Source organism: Schistocerca gregaria, chromosome 3 (assembly GCF_023897955.1).
Source record: "Schistocerca gregaria isolate iqSchGreg1 chromosome 3, iqSchGreg1.2, whole genome shotgun sequence".
Taxonomy (NCBI): domain Eukaryota; kingdom Metazoa; phylum Arthropoda; class Insecta; order Orthoptera; family Acrididae; genus Schistocerca; species Schistocerca gregaria.
The window spans coordinates 562,686,955-562,708,629 of NC_064922.1; the positions used below are offsets into that span (position 1 = coordinate 562,686,955).

The window sequence follows — 21,675 nt, forward strand, 5'->3', positions numbered from 1 at the left end:
TGTGCCAAGTGCACAGTCTCTCTCTGTTCGCTTTTAATAGGCAGCTCATTTTTGCAATCTGCACTTAACAGTAATAGCGCTTTACTGGCGTGTTCTACTGAGTTATAACACAGACTTCATACAGCAGAGTATTAGATATGCAGTACTTCATCACAGATCGGCCATTACGAAGATATTTTCTCACTCTACTCAAAGCCAACTTTGTTTTCATATGGTTAAAATTTTGTTCATTTGATAAACGTTCTCACTGTTCACTTTGCCTTGTACATTATCATGTCATACGGTTCAGATATTGTTATTTAGAACGTTGCCAATAAAAGGTTCTGGAGATAAATATGTTAAACAATAATTTCCGATGTCTCGACTACTGTTCCAAGATTCCTCATCGGCGGGGGTGTGGTTGGGGGTGGGGGGAGAAATAGAAAGTAGTAGAGGGGGGCGCCGGCCTTCCAGTGAATAAATATTGCTAGTGTCGGATTCTCTTTTCCATGAACCAAGTTACAAAGCTGGCCCATAGTTAATTTGCTTATTCTACAAGAATTTATCAGTAGATCCTGTCAGGAATGATGAGAAAAGTCGCGACTCACATTTCATCACACTGCCTCTGTCACCGATCACCCGATGGGTGAGCTAACTACCAAACATTGAACACCCACTAATGGCAGTAAGCCGCGTGACGTTGCGACCGCCACTTCCTCGCTACACTCACTACAAGGTTGGACTGTTAATCACAGCCACTGTGACTGTGCACTCTATTTCAGCCAGGCTTCCGGAGTCAGTTCAAAGGTAGTGAGTTAGCTAGGAGTTGAATTACAGTGCGTATTCGGTTTAAGTGACCCAACTGGATTTACAATTAAGTGACCCAAGCTCCGCCATTCTCATGAGTAAGTGCCTGATTCGCAGTGGCAACAAAACATCCCAATGGAAGTGATTCACCGAATGTCTCGTCTCCTTCGAATGTATGCAGTTCTAATAAGGAGAAAGATTCGAATTTCATTTTTCTTTCGCAGCGTCCTCTGTTTCTATCAGATCATTAGTTCTAAACATAAAACCGAAGTGCGTAAATATCATGTTGATTATTGATATTAGGCTTTACCAGCATCTTTTGAATAATGAGGAACGATCACAATGTGTTCTTTGGAGATTTCGGTTAACGGCGCCTTGAAGCCCATAAAACTAAAGAGACACGTGTGGACAAAACTTCCACACCACGCGGGTAAACCCATCGAATTTTTTTAAGCGTCATATGCAACAACTAAAAGAAAACGTCAAGTTTCTTCAGAAAACAAGCATCAGTTCTTAAAAGTCCTAAGATCATTCAATTTCAAAATTCGATTCACCACACATTTTTGGTGAGAAATTAAGTTCTCCCGCAGCCGCCAAAATGTTCAAAATTGTGAAGACAAAGGTTTGGCGAGAGTTTGAAGTCGGTACAACACTCACATGATATCGTGGCTTGTATTGAAGCAATAGCCAGTGACATGGAGAACAAATTACTACCATGTCTTTATGACTCCAAAATTCGCTCTGCAATTTTATGACAGTACTGGCACAGGAAGTATTTCTCGACTTCTAGTTCTTGTACGCTGCTGTTACGGAAAAGAAATGCACGAGGACTTTTTCGTAAATCTCGGGAAGGGAGGACGAGAGGTGAAGATGTTTTCTTTCTTGTGAATTTCTCGTTTGTTATCTATCAAAATGGTTCAAATGGCTCTGAGCACTATGGGACTTAACATCTGTAGTCATCAGTCCCCTAGAACTTAGAACTACTTAAACCTAACTAACCTAAGGACAACACATACATCCATGCCCGAGGCATGGAGTGCTGGTTCTAGTGCTAGTTCTGCAAGGTTCGCAGGAGAGCTTCTGCAAAGTTTGGAAGGTAGGAGACGAGGTACTGGCAGAAGTGAAGCTGTGAGGACGGGGCGTGAGTCGTGCTTGGATAGCTCAGTTGGCAGAGCACTTGCCCGCGTAAGGCGAAGGTTCCGAGTTCGAGTCTCGGTCCGGAACACAGTTTTAATCTGCCAAGAAGTTTCATATTAGCGCACACTCCGCTGTAGAGTGAATATTTCATTTAAGATCGTAAGTCCGAAATACTAAATGTCTTTTTCCAAAGCTGTTTCACAGAGGAAGACTGTACTGTAGTTTCTTCACAGATGACAAAATGATAGATATCGAAACAGATGACAGAGGCATAGAGAAACAATTAAAATCGCTCAAAAGAGAGAAGGCCGTTGGACCTGATGGAATACTTCGATTTTACACAGATTACGCGAAGGAACTTGCGCCCCCCCCCCCCCCCTCCCCCCACCTCCCTTCTTGCAGCGGTGTACCGTAGGTCTCTAGAAGAGCGTAGCGTTCCAAAGGATTGGAAAAGGGCACAGGTCAATCCCCGTTTTCATGAAGGGACGTCGAACGGATGTGTAGAACTATATCTCTAACGTCGATCAATTGTAGAATTTTGGAACACGTATTATGTTAAAGTATAATGACTTTTCTGGAGACAAGAAATCTACTCTGTAGGAATGAGCATGGGTTTCGTAAAAGACGATCGTGTGAAACCCAGCTCGCGCTATTCATCCACGAGACTAAAAGGGCCATAGACACGGGTTACTAGGTACATGCCATGTTTCTTGATTTTCGCAAGGCGTTCGTACAGTTCCCCACAGTCGTTTAGTGAACGAAGTCCATATGCTTCTACTATCAGACAAATTGTGTGATGGGTTTGAAGAGTTCCTAGATAACAGAACGCAGCATGTCATTCTCAATGGAGAGAAGTCTTCCGAATAAGAGTGATTTCAGTTGTGCCGAAGGGGAGCGTCGTAGGATCGTTGATACTCACAATATACATAAATGTGGATGACATCGGAAGTTCACTGAGGCTTTTTGCGGATGATGCTGTAGTATATCAAGAGGTTGTAACAATGTAAAATTGTACTGAAATGCAGGATGATCTGCAACGAATTGACGCATGGTGCAGGGAATGGCAATTGAATCTCAATGTAGGCAAGTGTAATATGCTGCGAATACTTAGAAAGAAAGATCCCTTGTCATTTAGCTAGAATACAGTAGGTCAGCAACTGGAAGCAATTAATTCCATAAAGTATCTGGGAGAAGGTATTAGGAGTGATTTAAAATGGGATGACCATATAAAATTCATCGACGGTAAAGCAGATGCCAGACTGAGGTTCATTGGAAGAGTCCTAAGGAAATGCAGTCTGAAAACAAAGGAAGTAGGTTACAGTACACTTGTTCGCCCACCGCTTGAATACTGCACACCGGTATGGTATCCGTACCAGATAGGGTTGATAGAAGAGAGAGAAGATCCAATGGAGAGCAGCGCGCTGCGTTACAGGATCATTTAGTAATCCCGAAAGCGTTACGGAGGTGATACACTCCATTGGAAGACTCTGCAAGGAAGATGCTCAGTAGCTCGGTACGGGCTTTTGTTGAAGTTTCGAGAACATACCTTCACCGAAGAGTCAAGCAGTATATTGTTCTCTCCTACGTATATCTCGCGAAGAGACCATGAGGATAAAAGCAGAGAGATTAGAGCTCACACAGAAGCATACCGACTATCCTTCTTCCCACGAACAATACGAGACCGGAATAGAAGAGAGAACCGATAGAGGTACTCAAGGTACCCTCCGCTACACACCGTCAGGTGGCTTGCGGAGTATGGATGTAGATGCAGATGCATGGCCTTAAATACCCAGATAGTAGGATAGAAACTGACTCGAAGAGCGGCACATAAATTAAAACCGGGACAGCAAAGTCCAAGAGGCATTTTGTGAGAAAGGAAGAATTTTCTGCAACAATATGGAGAAAAATTTTAGGAAAAGATTAGTAAAATGTTCTGTACAGAGTGACCTCCGATATCACGCTGAAGCGTGGACACTGAGGAGGAAAGACAAAGGCTGGAAGCTATGGAGATATGTACGTGAGGGAGGATGGAAAGAATAAATTGGATGGGTAGAGTGATAAATTTTAGTAGTACTGAGAAGAGTGGGAGAGCAAAGACAGTGACTGGATTTAATAAAGAAAGGGAAAAGAAGTTGAATTGGGCGGGTATTAAGAAAAGTGGAGAGGTCTGTAACAGCAATGCTAAAGGGGCTTATGGAAGGGGGGGGGGGGGAGGAGGAGGAGGAGGAGGAGGAGGCGATGTTTCAGTTCGTGAATGATGTGTTGGAAGGCAGCACATACAGTGGCATTAAGAAGGAAGCGTTGGATCGCAAGCAGTAGACACACAAAGGACCTGTGAATACAGTGAAAATCTTGAGGTGATGATGATGATGGTCTCTGCAAAAATTTACAGTTGAGTATATACCATGCTAAAAGTGCGATTTTGGAACGTCTGCAAAATGCCCGTAGTAGCCATAATCTCATCATTAGACTTATAATCTTTACAGGGTTGACATACTCGGCCGACCGGTTCTAGGCTCTACAGTCTGGAACCGCGCGACCGTTACGGCCGCAGGTTCAAATCCTGCCTCGGGCATGGATGTGTGTGATGTCCTTAGGTTAGTTAGGTTTAAGTAGTTCTAAGTTCCAGGGGCTGATGACCTCAGGAGTTAAGTCCCATAGTGCTCAGAGCCATTTGAACCATTTTTTTTACATACTCGAATGGCAGTCATGATACGTGGTTTCCAAGGTTTCCTTAAATCTGTTGAGACGAATGCTGCGATGGGTGCATTGAGAAAAACACGGTCGACTTCTACGTCCTTGACTATCCGATGACCTCATCGTCAACGAGACGTTGAACAGTAATCTTACGAGTACTTCCTTTCTCATAGCGCGAGCAGTTTTAAATTTCATTAGAAGGCACTGGTGGCAATCACAGGTTGGAAATGTGGGAAATAGTGTGAGATATTCGGTGATACCTCAAATCCGTCGTTTCCACATTGGCGAACCTCCTTAGGACAAGTTATTGTCCTGATGTGCTTTTTTGTTCATTTACTTTTTATGCAGTCAGACCTCTTCTCACGTATTGTTCATCCACAGTATTGAGATAGGGTTAGGCAGTTTTTTGTTGTTCTCTTTGCACGATTATCTATAAGAAGAAAACTTTTGCATCCCAGTAAACTCTATCCATATTCTTTCAACAGACGAGATAAATTTTTCGTGCTGGGACACCGGCCTCCGCCTGCTGCTGCTTTGTTTCTGACGTGACATCGATCCCCGTCTTGTTCACAGTAATAAGCTGCTATCGACAAGTAGTTTTTATTATAAAATTTTCTAAACATTGCTCGTAAATTAGGTTTCTAATTTACTTTTGATCAGCATTTAACTACTGCGGTAAATGCCTTGCACTGGCTTTTCTCAGAGTACATACAGTACATTTTTTTTATAGGTCAATGGTGCCGCCTATTTGCCTATTTACACACGTCGCCGATCGTCCATTACGTTGTCCACATAATCTTTGTTTCCCTCTTTGACTACTATTTCGGGACTTAACGTGGACAGTGTTTAAAAGACGTAACTTACCACTGCGCGTGTAAACTTATCGTTTCTAAACTGTTGAAAATGAAGGCGCAAATTCCTTACAAACCGTTATAAAAGTTACATAAGTTGCCGTCCATTTGGACGAAAGTACTGCAAAACTAACGACGTATAAACACTAGTCAGCAGGCTATTGCATAACATCTATCAACAAAAATTTGTTTGCTTCCAGAGCGTTTTCTTGTGCCTGTCGAAATAGTGCTCTGCACTTCTACATGTCGGTTTGCGTGGCGTACTCTGCGTGTGCCGGCTGTCTGCTTGAGACTACGCAGCTGGCCTGACGTGATGCGGCGTGGTGTGGCTGCCCCGTAGCGGCCTTGCACGTGTGATGCGCCGCAGATGCGCGCGCCTTTCGCAAGGCGCTCTGCGCAGTGCGGCGGCACGGTTGTGCAGCACGTGTCCGCCGGCCTCGTGTTCAGCGGTGCTCACGGATTCCGGAGTCTGCTGATGCAGCACGTCGGCTCTAGGGATGGGATATTAGAATATCGATATAATCGATAAAGGCCGTAATTAATATCTACACCGAGAATTAATCGACTTAAGATATCTAAATCGCATATATCAGTATAAAAAAATTAGTATGCACATACTGCATGGTTAACAATATTTGCTCCAGTGTCTGTAACTACAGCTGTCACTTATCATGCGATATTTCGAACCGTTTACAGGTTTCCAACTGTTTACGAATATTGTTCAGAAAATGTGAAATATTGTCAGAGGTATGTAGTTCTGTAAGTTAAAAAAAAAGCTAAAGAAGTTGAAACTATTTCATTCCTGTCTGAATCCACAGAACGGACTTTAACACTCGTAAAAATGTTTGATTTGACGCATACGTCAGCGAGTAGGGGAAGTCGCTAACGGTACTGACCAAGTAGCTTTCCAGTTTGCCTCACAAGGGCTGAGTGCATCCCGCTTGCCAACAGCGCTCGGCAGACCGGACGGTCACCCGTCCAATTACTAGACAGCCCGACAGCGCTTAACTTCGGTGATCTGACGGGAACCGGCGTTACCACTGCGGCAAGGCCGTTGGCCTGTTTTACACAAAGGAGCTAAAACTTTTATATGACTGATGAAACCTTGTTCCTCCACAGTAAAAATGGCACACAGTGTTTGCAAATATGAAAGAAGTTTGTTTAATTTATTCTTTTCGTCACCTTCTCCTTCTGCAAAAAAAGCAACATTGGGAACTCCATGTGTACAATTTGAATAAGCAGCTGACGAAGTCGAAGCAACTGCTGGATTAGAAGTGGAACTAAGAGGTCTGCTTCTATAGTATCAGGCTTTGATTCTGATGCCGTTTTCCTCGACCATCCTGTAGCCAACCGTTCCTGATCAAAAGTTTTCCGTCACTGGGACTTCCAACGATCTTTAAGTTTGTTGTAGTTTTACCTGAACTTCGGAGAACCTTCCCACAATAATTGCATTTCGCACTTTTACTATTTTCTGAATTGAAATACTTCCACACATTACTTTTCAGAGGCACTAATTTACAGGCAAGAGTTACGATCAGCGACGAACACGAGCAGAAGTAGTTTCGGGAATTGCATTTCTACCAAACTTACTTTCGAGTGGGAGGAGGTTACGAAAATACGCAACTGACAATAGACAAAACTTTTCTAAGAACTTCAAAATAAAAAAAATGCATGTAGCGTAGTTATGTTGTAAATACTTCAATATTAAAAACAAAAAAAAGTTGAATTTTCTCTATTTTGGCGTTCTATGATGATGATGACTGTAATAAAATTATACAGCTGTATTGCCGCAAAATATCGATGGGTCTGTATATCAGCTGGACAAATATCGATTAAAATAACGCGTCACTGATAACTGTATAACGATATATCGCCGTTCGGAATCACAACTTAGTTGGCTCCAGCATCATATCCAAGACGACAGATGCCGCGCCGGGACCGCTCATAGTGCTTGTAGCGGGGAAGTCAGGTTGACCAGCGCTAGGGCGATGTCGGACGCTATGAAACATGTTGTTGTGGTCTACAGTCCGAAGACTGATTCGATGCAACTCTCCACTAAGCTTCCGTCCTGCGCCAGCCTCTTCCACACATTTTTCCCTATTCTGTTAAGTAATTCATTTGTTACGCGATTTAGCCCTCTCATCTTCAGCATTCTTCCATAGCGCCACATTTCAAAACCTATTTTCCTCATGTCTGAACTGCTTATCGTCTACGTTTCACTTTCGTACATTTCAGAAAAATACCTTATGGAATAACTTCATAAAATTAAATATATATTACATGTTACTGAACTTCTCTTTATAAACGCATTTTATATCTTTACTTCTGCCCTCATCAGTAATTTTACTGCCTAAGTAACGGGTAAGCTACTACAAACAGCATAGTGAACGCATTATTGTGGCCAAGATAGACACGAAGCCCACACCTGCTACAGTAGTAAAAGTTTATATGCCAACTAGCTCTGCAGATGACGAAGAAATTGATGAAATGTATGATGAGATAAAACAAAATAATTCAGGTATTGAAGGGAGACGAGAATTTAATAGTCATGGGTGACTGGCATTCGGTAGTAGGAAAAGGGAGAGAAGGAAACGTAGTAGGGGAATATAGATTGGGGCTAAGAAATGAAAGAGGGAGCCGCCTGGTAGAATTTTGCGCAGAGCATTACTTAATCGTAGCTAACACTTGGTTCAAGAATCATGAAAGAAGGTTGTATACGTGAAGAACCCTGGAGATACTAAAAGGTATCAGATAGATTATATAATGGTGAGACAGAGGTTTAGGAACCAGGTTTTAAATTGTAGGACATTTCCAGGGGGCAGATGTGGACTCTGACCACAATCTATTGGTTATGAACTGTAGATTAAAACTGGAGAAACTGCAAAAAGATGGGAACTTAAGGAGATGGGACCCGGATAAACTGAAAGAGCCAAAGGTTGTACAGTGTTTCAGGAAGAGCATAAGGGAAAAATTGACAGGAATGAGGGAAAGAAATACAGTAGAAGAAGAATGGGTAGATTTGAGGGATGAAATAGTGAAGGCAGCAGAGGTTCAAATAGGTAAAATGACGAGGGCTAGTAGAAACCCTTGGATAGCAGAAGAAATATTGAATTTAATTGATGAAAGGAGAAAATATAAAAATGCGGTAAATAAAGCAGGCAAAAAGGAATACAACCGCTTCAAAAATGAGATCGACAGGAAGTGCAAAATGGCTAAGCAGGGCTGGCTAGAGAATAAATGTAAGGATGGTGGTGGTGGTTAGTGTTTAACGTCCCGTCGACAACGAGGTCATTAGAGACGGAGCGCAAGCTCGGGTTAGAGAAGGATTGGGAAGGAAATCGGCCGTGCCCTTTCAAAGGAACCATCCCAGCATTTGCCTGAAGCGATTTAGGGAAATCACGGAAAACCTAAATCAGGATGGCCGGAGACGGGATTGAACCGTCGTCCTCCCGAATGCGAGTCCAGTGTGCTAACCACTGCGCCACCTCGCTCGGTAATAAATGTAAGGATGTAGAGGCTTTTCCCACTAGGGGTAAGATAGATACTGCATACAGGAAAATTAGAGACCTTTGGAGAAAGGAGAACCACTTGCATGAATATCAAGAGCTTTGATGGAAACCCAGTTCTAAGCAAAGAAGGGAAAGTAGAAAGGTGGAAGGAGTATATAGGGGGTCTATACAAGGGCGATGTACTTACGGACAATATTATGTAAATGGAAGAGGATGTAGATGAAGATGAAATGGGAGATATGATATTGCGTCAAGAGTTTGGCAGAGCACTGAAAGACTTGAGTCGAAACAAGGCCCCCGGAGTAGACAACATTCCATCGGAACTACTGACGGCCTTGGGAGGGCCAGTCCTGACAAAACTCTACCATCTGGTGAGCAAGATGTATGAGACAGGCGAAATACCCTCAGACTTTAAGAAGAATATAATATTTCAAATCCCAAAGAAAGCAGGTGTTGACAGATGTGAAAATAACCGAACAATCAGTTTAATAAGTCACAGCTGCAAAATACTAACACGAATTCTTTACAGACGAATGGAAAATCTCATAGAAACCGACCTCGGGGAAGATCAGTTTGGATTCCGTGCAAATGTTGGAACACGTGAGGCAATACTGACCCTACGACTTATCTTAGAAGCTAGATTAAGGAAGGGCAAACCTACGTTTCTAGCATTTGTAGACTTAGAGAAAGCTTTTGACAATGTTGATTGGAATACTCTTTCAAATTCTGAAGGTAGCAATGGTAAAATACAGGGAGCGAAAGGCTATTTACAATTTGTGTAGAAACCAGATGGCAGTTATAAGAGTCGAGAGGCATGAAAGGGAAGCAGTGGTTGGGAAGGGAGTGAGACAGGGTTGTAGCCTATCCCCGATGTTGTTCAGCCTGTATATTGAGCAAGCAGTAAAGGAAACAAAAGAAAAGTTCGGAGTAGGTATTAAAATCCATGGAGAAGAAATAAAAACTTCGAGGTTCGCCGATGACATTGTAATTCTGTCAGAGACAGCAAAGGACTTGGAAGAGCAGTTGAATGGAATGGACAGTGTCTTGAAAGAAAGATATAAAATGAACATCAACAAAAGCAAAACGAGGAAAATGGAATGTAATGGAATTAAGTCGGGTGATGCTGAGGGAATTAGATTAGGAAATGACACTTAAAGTAGTAAAGGAGTTTTGCTTTTTCGGGAGCAAAATAACTGATGATGGCGGAAGTAGAAAGGATATAAAATGTAGACTGGCAATGGCAAGGAAAGGGTTTCTGAAGAAGAGAAATTTGTTAACATTGAGTATTGATGTAAGTGTCAGGAAGCCATTTCTGAAAGTATTTGTATGGAAGTGAAACGTGGACGATATATACACTCCTGGAAATTGAAATAAGAACACCGTGAATTCATTGTCCCAGGAAGGGGAAACTTTATTGACACATTCCTGGGGTCAGATACATCACATGATCACACTGACAGAACCACAGGCACATAGACACAGGCAACAGAGCATGCACAATGTCGGCACTAGTACAGTGTATATCCACCTTTCGCAGCAATCCAGGCTGCTGTTCTCCCATGGGGACGATCGTACAGATGCTGGATGTAGTCCTGTGGAACGGCTTGCCATGCCATTTCCACCTGGCGCCTCAGTTGGACCCACGTTCGTGCTGGACGTGCAGACCGCGTGAGACGACGCTTCATCCAGTCCCAAAGATGCTCAATGGGGGACACATCCGGAGATCTTGCTGGCCAGGGTAGTTGACTTACACCTTCTAGAGCACGTTGGGTGGCACGGGAGACATGCGGACGTGCATTGTCCTGTTGGAACAGCAAGTTCCCTTGCCGGTCTAGGAATGGTAGAACGATGGGTTCGATGACGGTTTGGATGTACCGTGCACTATTCAGTGTCCCCTCGAAGATCACCAGAGGTGTACGGCCAGTGTAGGAGATGGCTCCCCACACCATGATGCCGGGTGTTGGCCCTGTGTGCCTCGGTCGTATGCAGTCCTGATTGTGGCGCTCACCTGCACGGCGCCAAACACGCATACGACCATCATTGGCACCAAGGCAGAAGCGACTCTCATCGCTGAAGACAACACGTCTTCATTTGTCCCTCCATTCACGCCTGTCGCGACACCACTGGAGGCGGGCTGCACGATGTTGGGGCGTGAGCGGAAGACGGCCTAACAGTGTGCGGGACCATAGCCCAGCTTCATGGAGACGGTTGCGAATGGTTCTCGCCAATACCCCAGGATCAACAGTGACCCTAATTTGATGGGAAGTGGCGGTGCGGTCCCCTACGGCTCTGCGTAGGATCCTACGGTCTTGGCGTGCATCCGTGCGTCGCTGCGGTCCGGTCCCAGGTCGACGGGCACGAGCACCTTCCGCCGACCACTGGCGACAACATCGATGTACTGTGGAGACCTCACGCCCCACGTGTTGAGCAATTCGGCGGTACGTCCACCCGGCCTCCCGCATGCCCACTATACGCCCTCGCTCAAAGTCCGTCAACTGCACATACGGTTCACGTCCACGCTGTCGCTGCATGCTACCAGTGTTAAAGACTGCGATGAAGCTCCGTATGCCACGGCAAACTGGGTGACACTGACGGCGGCGGTGCACAAATGCTGCGCAGCTAGCGCCATTCGACGGCCAACACCGCGGTTCCTGGTGTGTCCGCTGTGCCGTGCGTGTGATCATTGCTTGTACAGCCCTCTCGCAGTGTCCGGAGCAAGTATGATGGGTCTGACACACCGGTGTCAATGTGTTCTTTTTTCCATTTCCAGGAGTGTAGTTTAGACAAGAAGAGAATAGAAGCTTTGGATATGTGGTGTTACAGAAGAATGCTGAAGGTTAGATGGGTGCATCACATAACTAACGAGGAGGTATTGAATAGAATTGGGGAGAAGAGAAATTTGTGGCACAACTTGACTAGAAGAAGGGATAGGTTGGTAGGGCATATTCTGAGGCATCAAGGGGTCACCAATTTAGTATTGGAGGGCAGCGTGGAGGGTAAAAATAGTAGAGGGAGACCAAGAGATGAATACAATAAGCAGATTCAGAAGGATGTAGGCTGCAGTAGGTACTGGGAGATGAAGAAGCTTGCACAGGATAGAGTAGCATGGAGAGCTGCATCAAACAAGTCTCAGGACTGCAGATCACAACAAGAAGTAACAAAACTCATCTACTACTTTTCCTACTGTAGTTCCCTCAGCATCGCCCGATTGAATTCGACTAATTCCATTCCCTTGTTTCACTTTTGTTCATGTTTACCTTATAAACTGTTTGAAGACTACCCATTCCGTTCAACTGCTCTTTCAAGTCCTTTGCTGTTTCTGAGGGAATTAGTGTCGTAGGCAAACCTCAGTGTTTTTATTTCTTCTTTGTGAATGTGTGTGTGTGTGTGTGTGTGTGTGTGTGTGTGTGTGTGTGTGTGTGTGTGTGTGTTGAACCGGGGACCTAGAAACAGGCCACAGCAGTCCACCCACTCCACCGCCGCGCCACACCGAACCCAGGGGTATTGTGCGGTTCGGCCCCCAGTGGACCCCACCCCCCGGGAACGTCCCATACCAGACGAATGTACCCCAAATGTATCTGAGGCGGAATAAGGGGAACCAGCCCGTTTTCGCCGAGGTAGATGGAAAACCACCTTAAAAAAACCATCCACAGGCTGGCCAGCACACCGGACCCCGACACTAATCCGCCGGGCGGAGTTGTGCTGGGGACCAAACCCATGCTTTGTGAACGATTGTTATACACCAAGGTCAGCCGCATAAGAAAAAAGTCGCGGGAGGGGGGGGGGGGGGGCGGCGGCAGGTGGGAAGGTGTAAATGTGGCGAGCGTGCTGGTCACTGAAGATAGTCCTTCAAAGAGATGAGACGGTCGGAGGGAATGTTCACGCAAGAGAGTCATCGACGTTCGTGCAGTGTGAGCTGTAGCGCTCTTGTTGGAACTAGACATCCCCACACCCATCCCTTCAAATTCGGGAAGAAACAACTCCTCGGCGATCTGGACATATCTCTCAGAAGTGACTGTAACTGACGCACCGCTCTCTTCAAAAACCCATGGGTCAGTAAAGCCAATTTTGGGTAATGCACATCAAACTGTCACGAGTTCTGTGTGCAGGGGCAAATCACGATCTTCTCTTGGGGCCGTGCCACTCCAGTATCGCATGTTTTTTTTTCTATTATTATTATTTACGCACCAAATGAATATATGTCTCGTCGCTAAAGAAAAAAAGGGCGTCATGAGACAGGTTTTCGATCAAGACCTAACATACATTTTCTTCTCTTTTTGGTGTGCGCAGTACTGCCATTTTCTATGGGTGGAAGTTAGTCCTTCTCCTCGCAGTAGATGTCCCACTCACTTTGCTTTTCTTTCCTTAACCAGATTTGCGAGAGTTCTTTGCGCCTTTACTCTTTACATCAACTTCACTGTTAATCGCTTTATCCACTAATTTTATTTTTCCTATTCTTCTCCAAACTTACTAAGACAGGCAGGCTGAAAGTAATGCTTCCAGTTTTCTTCAATCATGAAACGCAAACATTTGTGCGATAAAAATAATGGTCGAGCTTCCTCAGCCACAAGCGCACGGAATTTTTCAAGATCTCCGCAACCTCAAAGTGATTCTCCCGATGAGCTTGTTTGAGTGGGCTATACAGATGGAAGTCTGGTGGTGCAATGGCGGATGGTGTAGTCGACACGCTGGAAGTCACTGTAGTCGCTGGCCGGTCCCTCCACGTTGCATCAGCCAATTGTGCTTGCCCTTCAGCTTCTCTAGAGCGGCGAACTCATCGTCTAACGGTGCTGACGTCCACCGTAGCAGCGCCGTATGCCTTCTTTAGCCTTTCGTGAATGCGTTTGGCGTTTCATCTTTGCAGTAAGGAATTCATTCAAAAACGCAAACTTTTACGTAAGTCAAGGTCAACCATTTTCTAAATTTCTACGGTGCTGCCATCTGTTAATGTAGGCCGCGCGGAGTGGCCGTGCGGTTTCAGGCACCATGTCACGGATTGCGCGGCCCCTGCCGCCGGAGGTTCGAGTCCTCCCTTGGGCATGGGTGTGTGTGTTGTTCTTAGCATAAGTTAGTTTAAGTAGTATGTAAGCCTAGGGACCGAGGACTTAATCAATTAGGTCACTCAGGAATTCACACACTTTTGAACATTTTGTTGATGTAGGACACTGCTACTAAATTGGAGGAGGTTTGCGGAAGTGCGCCAAATTTATTATCACTACATTACCGAGTTAATGAATGAGAAAAAAAGGAATAGCTGGCATTACTTTCTGACTGGTCCAAGTAAGTCTTCCGCCTTCCAGCACTTCTTACGATTGACACCTCTGAAGTGGCTGAAATTGATTTTCTCTGTATCTTTCCGTTTGGTGATCTTACATTCTGACTGTCACTGTGTGCTTCAACTATACTTAAAAATTATTAACGTAGAGAGAAGCTATATTTACGTCCTAACCAGGTCGTGGCCCTCACAGAAGTGACGCGTTTGGTCTTGTGTTAGCTGTGCTTCCTAAAAGGCATCGTCGGCATCAGCTATAAACTTAATATTATTTCTTTAATCCACTTACACTATATGTTGCATTCATCTACTACAGAAATATTAAAGATTGTTCAGTAGTAATCATATATTAGATTACTGTATCTTTATAACCTCATGTCGAATGTTTCAATTTTGTCTCTGTCTTCTTCAATGTCCAAGTTTCACAGCCTCAAAGAAGAAACGCTTCACACGTTCCTTAACTACAATTTCACTTTGTTGCATAACAAGCATTTCTCTTTCGCGAAGGCTTACTTTGCCATTGCAGTTTTTGATCTTATTTCTTTTTCACTCGTCTAGTTATCATCTTCGTTTCGATTGTCATTTCATACTCTTGTAATGCGTCTTAAAACCTGGACAGTGTTCTTCGGTGCAATACCTATCCCTTTTCTAAAACCAAATTGTTCTCCCCTGTGTTCTCTACCATTATACGCACCCATCTACAATTAAATACCCTCAGCATAATTTTGGAAGCATGAGTGATTATAATTATTTTTCCTTATTCTTGTTGTTTATTCTGTGCGTTTGTTGGTTCCGAATGTTTTGTGGTCAGAACCACCACTGTCTTAAACGTGTACCACTTTCGTGTATCGCGCTGCACAAAGCTGTATTTTCTGTTACGTCTCTTTTATCCATGCACTGAAATATTCTATACGAAGAGCATCCAATCCAGAAGTTTGCCTCTCTTCATTTCATTTATCGCTTTTTTACAAGTCAAAGGTTAGAATTGTAGTTCGTATTTTTTTTTATCTGCTTCTGTTGCATCTTCCATTTCAATGGCTAGATATGACTTCTCCTTTGTACTGTGTAAGACTTCCATATACACTTGTTTCTTATTTATTTCTCCTTTTACAGTATAGTAAGATTTTTATCCTCAATTTCTCTTCCTCTAGAGTTCATTGTCCATTTAGCTTTTCAAACCGACGAGTCGACAAACAGGACAAAATAAAAGGCTGTAAAAATAGCGCTTAGTGGTTTAAGTTCCATATGAGCTTACGTTATTATAAATACAATGCACTCTAGGAAAGATTGTTCTTACAGGCATATCTATGGCACTGTCTAACGTCTCGGGGTATTTGTACATAGTTTGTGAAGAACCAAACTGACGTAAACATACTTCAGAGTGGAGAAATCGTTCCTAAACAAGCGATGATGTTGTAGTCTCTCTATCCTGTCGTAAATATTCTTAAAAAACTTACGGACGATCACAATGGAACAGGTAATCTCCGCTCCTCCACCCCCCTCCCCTCCTTTCTCTCGCAAGTAGCATGATAGAAGTAAAATAGTTGTTCCGTTGGAAGCAAGAGCTATTGGTTGTGTTTAACAGGCCATCTTGCAGACGAATATGGAATTTCCCTTACCCAAAGCATTTGGAATGTACGAATTTTCGCCTTCATTTGTGCATTTTAAATTTCCGTTATTTTTTGAAAGTGTTACCTTGTAAGTCATCCGCGAAAGAGTCACTTTCATCATATTCAAACGCCAACAACTAAGCGATGATTTACGTTTCATCCTTTAACATATAAAAAAAAGCGTGTTTCTAGAACAGTTATAACTAAAGACGATGCAAGTGAAGCATATTGTGGATAAAAAGCAGAAGTATAAAAGATCGATTTGCCCTTAGTGATGGCGATCTGTCAAACCTCGTTTGACGAAATTTTTCCGCTGCATGCGGAATGCTGCTGATAGCTCTGTTACATAGAACATTAGTCACAAAAGGCAAGATTCCGGCTTCGAATCCCAATCCCAAACAGCGTTTTAATCGACCAGTGGGTTTCAACTAACTATTAGTTTGTCCAGCGTGGCAGAGACTTCGGCTCCCAAAGGCTAGGTTGTGGTGGCTTGCCACAGCAGAGGGAGAATTCCGTGGTGCAACTGGAACCTGAGTAGCCGAAACTCTGCTGGTAGCCTTCTCTGCTGGCAGAGGACGTATTAATGGACTGCTCCGGACGGAGGCGGCCCCCTAAACAATTACTCATTACTCGGGAGGTGCTCATTGAATATGTATGACTGGTCGCCTGCGGGGCGGGAGATAATTAGTCGGGATATAGGCTGGTTAGGTGGGACGGTGCGCTGAGTCCTGGCACACAAGTATCACTGGCTAGTCGTTTGTACACGGGCTGTCATATGGCAGCTGGCTGCGGGGACCTTAGGAAGGTTGGTAGTGGACGGTGACTCGTACTGCAGGAGAACTGAAACGTGGAGCGTAGCGTGCGCTTCGTAGATGGCGTTCGAAGGGTCGTGTACAGGCAGTTACTTCTAGAAGGGAAGTTAGCGTATACCCGTCGAGGTAATTAAAGCTGGACATTTCGTGGCCTCTTCAAGGTACCATCTAGGCAGTCGCATGAATAACTTAGTCAGTCTGGCCAACTAACGTAGTTCAAAAAATTGGTTTTCAGTGTTGAGTCTACGATAGTCGTCGGTGTCAAATCTACAGTTCGCTTAGGGATCAAACGCCTTAACTTTTCTTCTCAGTCTCCATCCATGGAAGAAGTAGAGAAGTGTCTTAATGTATTATATAACAGAAAATACTCTCTGCCACGCAGTGAATCATGTACCATGAATTTAGATGTAGAAGGGACAATTTCACAGGACCCTGGTTAAGAGAGAAGTATATAAAATGGGAACGAAAGTATTGTCGGAGAATAAATATTAACAGGAAAGACAGATCAATCGGTTTATGGGACAGCCACAGCTGTAGAAATCCATTTGAATAATACATAACTGCAAAAGCTGCTTTAAGAAGATTTGTTGATCTCTCACTGGTCCACAATTAGTTTTGTGACTGTCTTGTGACTGTAAATTCACATCCTCAGTTGCCAAACAGTTGACCTTGGAGTCTACCTACACGGGCCTCAATGAAATACATGTGGGCAGGAATTTAAACATGTCCTTTCTTTAAATTCAGTAGCTTGTAAAGCCTCCTCTATTTATGCAAAAAATAACGCTTAAAGATCACTTGGTTAGGGGGCAGCCTTGCATGACAAAATGGGCACTCTGCAAACTTTTGAATTCAAGGAAGAGACTTGTTAAGATTACTGCCCATACTTAGACGTCATTAAGACATGTGTAGCTAGACGGGTTATCGCGAGGTCAATAGTGTGGCACCTCAGGATCTGTATATATAACCACGAAAGTAATTGTGAACCAATAAGAGATGAATCTTCTCACGGCAGCTGCAGCTGTTATTTCTTATTTAAAAAGAAGGAAAGACATTTAGTTTTTCTTGTGAAATACTTGTGCGGAAGATACTGGTATATTGACACAAATATTACTGTTTCTCGAAATAGGAGAAAAAATAAATCATCATAGTTCTGTATAAAAACCTCTTCCACTACAGATTCCCTACGCACTGAACGGAAGTGAAGAAGTTCCACATCATAAATTTTTGTAGATCAAGAAACGCTAGAGAATCACGTAGATTTTGACTAATCTTGGTCCCAGGTACTGAGGATAATCAACGACAGCTGAGTAATTTGAATGCTCTGTTTGCGCCTTCTCTGTATCTGTATGTGTGTCACTGCCTGATATTTGTGAGACTATCTATACGTCAAATGTACTCCTACTCGTAAGTGTAACTGACGTTAAATGACTGGTGTACTAACTTCACTGTACCGTAAGTCTGCGTTTACCCTGAAGCTGTGGTCGAATGGTCCAGTTGGTCGGGATGAACAGGAGACTAATGTCCAAATCGCGGTCTAGTATTTAATCATCATCATTTAAGATTGATTGTGCCTTTCAGCGTTCAGTCTGGAGCATAGCCCCCTTATAAAATTCCTCCATGTGCCCCTATTCAGTGCTAACATTGGTGCCTCTTCTGATGTTGAACCTATTACTTCAAAATCATTCTTAACCGAATCCAGGTACCTTCTCCTTGGTCTGCCCCGACTCCTCCTACCCTCTACTGCTGAACCCATAAGTCTCTTGGGTAACCTTGCTTCTCCCATGCATGTAACATGACCCCACCATCTAAGCCTGTTCTCCCTGACTTCCACATCTGTAGAGTTCATTCCCAGTTTTTCTTTGACTTCCTCGTTGTGGACACCCTCCTGCCATTGTTCCCATCTACTAGTATCTGCTATTATCCTAGCTACTTTCATATCCGTAACCTCAACCTTGTTGATAAGGTAACCTGAATCCACACAGCTTTCACTCCCATACAACAAAGTTGGTCGAAAGGTTGAACGGTGCACAGATAACTTAGTCTTGGTACTGACTTCCTTCTCGTAGAAGAGAGCAGATCGTAGTTGAGCGCTCACTGCATTGGCTTTGCTACACCTTGCTTCCAGTTCTTTCACTATGTTGCCATCCTGTGAGAATATGCATCCTAAGTACTTGAAACCGTCCATCTGTTCTAACTTTGTTCCTTCTATTTGGCACTCAATCCGTTTATATTTCTTTCCCACTGACATTACTTTCGTTTTGGAGATGCTAATCTTCATACCATAGTCCTTACATTTCTGATCTTGCCCTGAAATATTACTTTGCAAACTTGCAATCGAATCTGCCATCACAACTAAGTCATCCGCATATGCAAACTGCTTATTTTGTGTTCACATATCTTAATCTCACCCAGCCAGTCTATTGTTTTCAACATATGATCCGGTCTAGTATTTGTCACGAAATAATGCAGGCTCAACATTTTTAAACGCATTTCGCTGGTATTATTTCATGTAATTATATTTATTGATTACATTCAGTAACGGAATTTAATTCAATAAAATTAAAAACGCGCACAAAAAACTTTGACAGGTTTCACTGAGTTGTTACAAAAAGCAGTATGGCCAGAGTCTTTCTGGAAACACCTGTCTGGTGTTACGACATTACAGTCGACTCTTCAGTAAATGGAAGAACTCCTTGCGTTTTGGCACACTAGATAAATCGAAGTCCTTGTCATGACAGACTGCCCGGCAAACACTGTAATGCAAAGACAGCGGCGGTCCAATGCTTGGTAATTCGAATTGTATAGTTCGTCAAATAACAATTGTCAACATTCTTCTGTTTTCTAGACACTGCATAAGTAACGACAGTAAATAAATAAGTTGTAAAAATGACTTCAGAGGAGTAAAAGTGTTTGATTTTCCCTGAATAATGCAGGTTACTGGGACCTTGGAATGCTAAGTGAACAGTAAAGGGTGTACTGAAAACTGTCGGAATTCCGTCATTCACACCATCCATAACCCTGAAGCAGAAAGATTGTTGTTGTTGTTGTTGTTGTTGTGGTCTTCAGTCCTGAGACTGGTTGGATGCAGCTCTCCATGCTACTCTATCTAATGCAAGCTTCTTCATCTCCCAGTACCTACTGCAACCTACATCCTTCTGAATCTGCTTAGTGTAGTCATCTCTTGGTCTCCCTCTACGATTTTTACCCTCCACGCTGCCCTCCAATACTAAATTGGTGATCCCTTGATGCCTCAGAACATGTCCTACCAACCGATCCCCTCTTCTGGTCAAGTTGTGCCACAAACTTCTCTTCTCCCCAATCCTATTCAATACTTCCTCATTAGTTATGTGATCTACCCATCTAATCTTCAGCATTCTTTTGTAGCACCACATTTCGAAAGCTTCTATTCTCTTCTTGTTCTAACTATTTATCGTCCATGTTTCACTTCCATACATGGCTACACTCCATACAAATACTTCCAGAAATGACTTCCTGACACTTAAATCTATACTCGATGTTAACAAATTTCTCTTCTTCAGAAACGCTTTCCTTGCCATTGCCAGTCTACATTTTATATCCTCTCTACTTCGACCATCATCAGTTATTTTGCTCCCCAAATAGCAAAACTCCTTTACTACTTTAAGTGTCTCATTTTCTAATCTAATTCCCTCGGCATCACCCGACTTAATTCGACTACATTCCATTATCCTCGTTTTGCTTTTGTTGATGTTCATCTTATTATCTCCTTTCAAGACAATATCCATTCCGTTCAACTGCTTTTCCAAGTCCTTTGCTGTCTCTGACAGATAAGATTGTTGAAAGCGTATCATACGGATGGAGGAAGTAAATATGGGCAGGTGAGTCCTGTCATCATGAAGAGTGCTCATTAAAATGGCTTAGTTAGTCCACTGTCGGAAGGTATTTGCTTAAAAAGGCCAGGTCATTCGCTTTTAGTCTGGACGTTGAAAAGTTTAAGATCTAGCGTTACTTTCTGCCTCTCTTTATGAAAAATTCCGAATTTCACTGAAGCTGCAGTATCATTTTTTAAATTGAAACTCTTATTTAGACTATTTCTGTTTCCACTTTGATCATTCAACCTTTCGTTCAATCGTACTCTCAATTATTCGAACTTCCTGTTAGTTCCCTTACTCTTCGAACTATCGAGAGTCTACTGTTCTTCCATCGTGTAGCCGGCACGCAGCATCAGCACATGTTTGTGTACAAAGGAAGCAGCTGATTCGCGTATCACTGCGCCCAGTATCCGCCGGATATGGTATGTCGGCACATGAGCCTTCTGTATCACGGGTAGTCTCGTATTTGGTGTTAAACGCATTATCTTTTCCTGCAGTCATTGCTTCAGGAATTTAGCGTAAGCTTAACAGTCTTGGTGGGCGACTTCCTCGTAATGGCCACAATATAGCTGTAACTCATATTCCAAGTAATTTTTTGGCATAAACCAATTACAAGCAACTAATACGAACCCAAACACAGTAATTAATTATGAGACAACAGCCTCCGTAATTTCTACATTTATTTTGCTGATGAGAGTCTGTGAAATTTCTCACTTCGCGAGAAACAGAGCTGTATATATCGCAAAGCAGAGCATTCTGTTGTGCTTAATATATTCCTCTTCCATTAGATCGTACCATCGGCCTAGCCTTCGCCGTAGATATCTAGAAAAACACTTCAGTGCTTCATCTACCATCCATTTGTCTGGCTATATGTCCTCCACACCTCCATCCCATTTTCATTACGGCCGTCACTCCAGTTGGATTTACGCTATAGATTTGTTTTTCCTGCCTCTCGTAGCAATTCCCAGCATGCATGTCGCCATTATTCGCTCAGCAAAACTCCATGCCTCATTGCCGCAAGTCAAAGTCCTTAATACACAATAACAGTGAACTACCTGCTTCAGAAACATTAGCTCAGTTTTTAAAATTCTATTTACTTTATCTGAGTCCTTTCTTTTGTTTAATTCTTATTGATATCACTTAGTTGTTG

The 21,675-nt window shown here is 43.3% G+C and overlaps 1 protein-coding gene and 1 pseudogene across 3 annotated transcripts in view; one reads left to right on the forward strand and one right to left on the reverse strand.

Moving 5' to 3' along the window:
* LOC126355180 (tripartite motif-containing protein 2-like) overlaps positions 1-21,675 on the forward strand; it is a 427,732-nt gene that overhangs the window by 230,987 nt on the left and 175,070 nt on the right. The gene's annotated exons all lie outside the window — the stretch shown is intronic.
* Positions 6,414-6,530, reverse strand: LOC126356680 (5S ribosomal RNA; annotated as a pseudogene).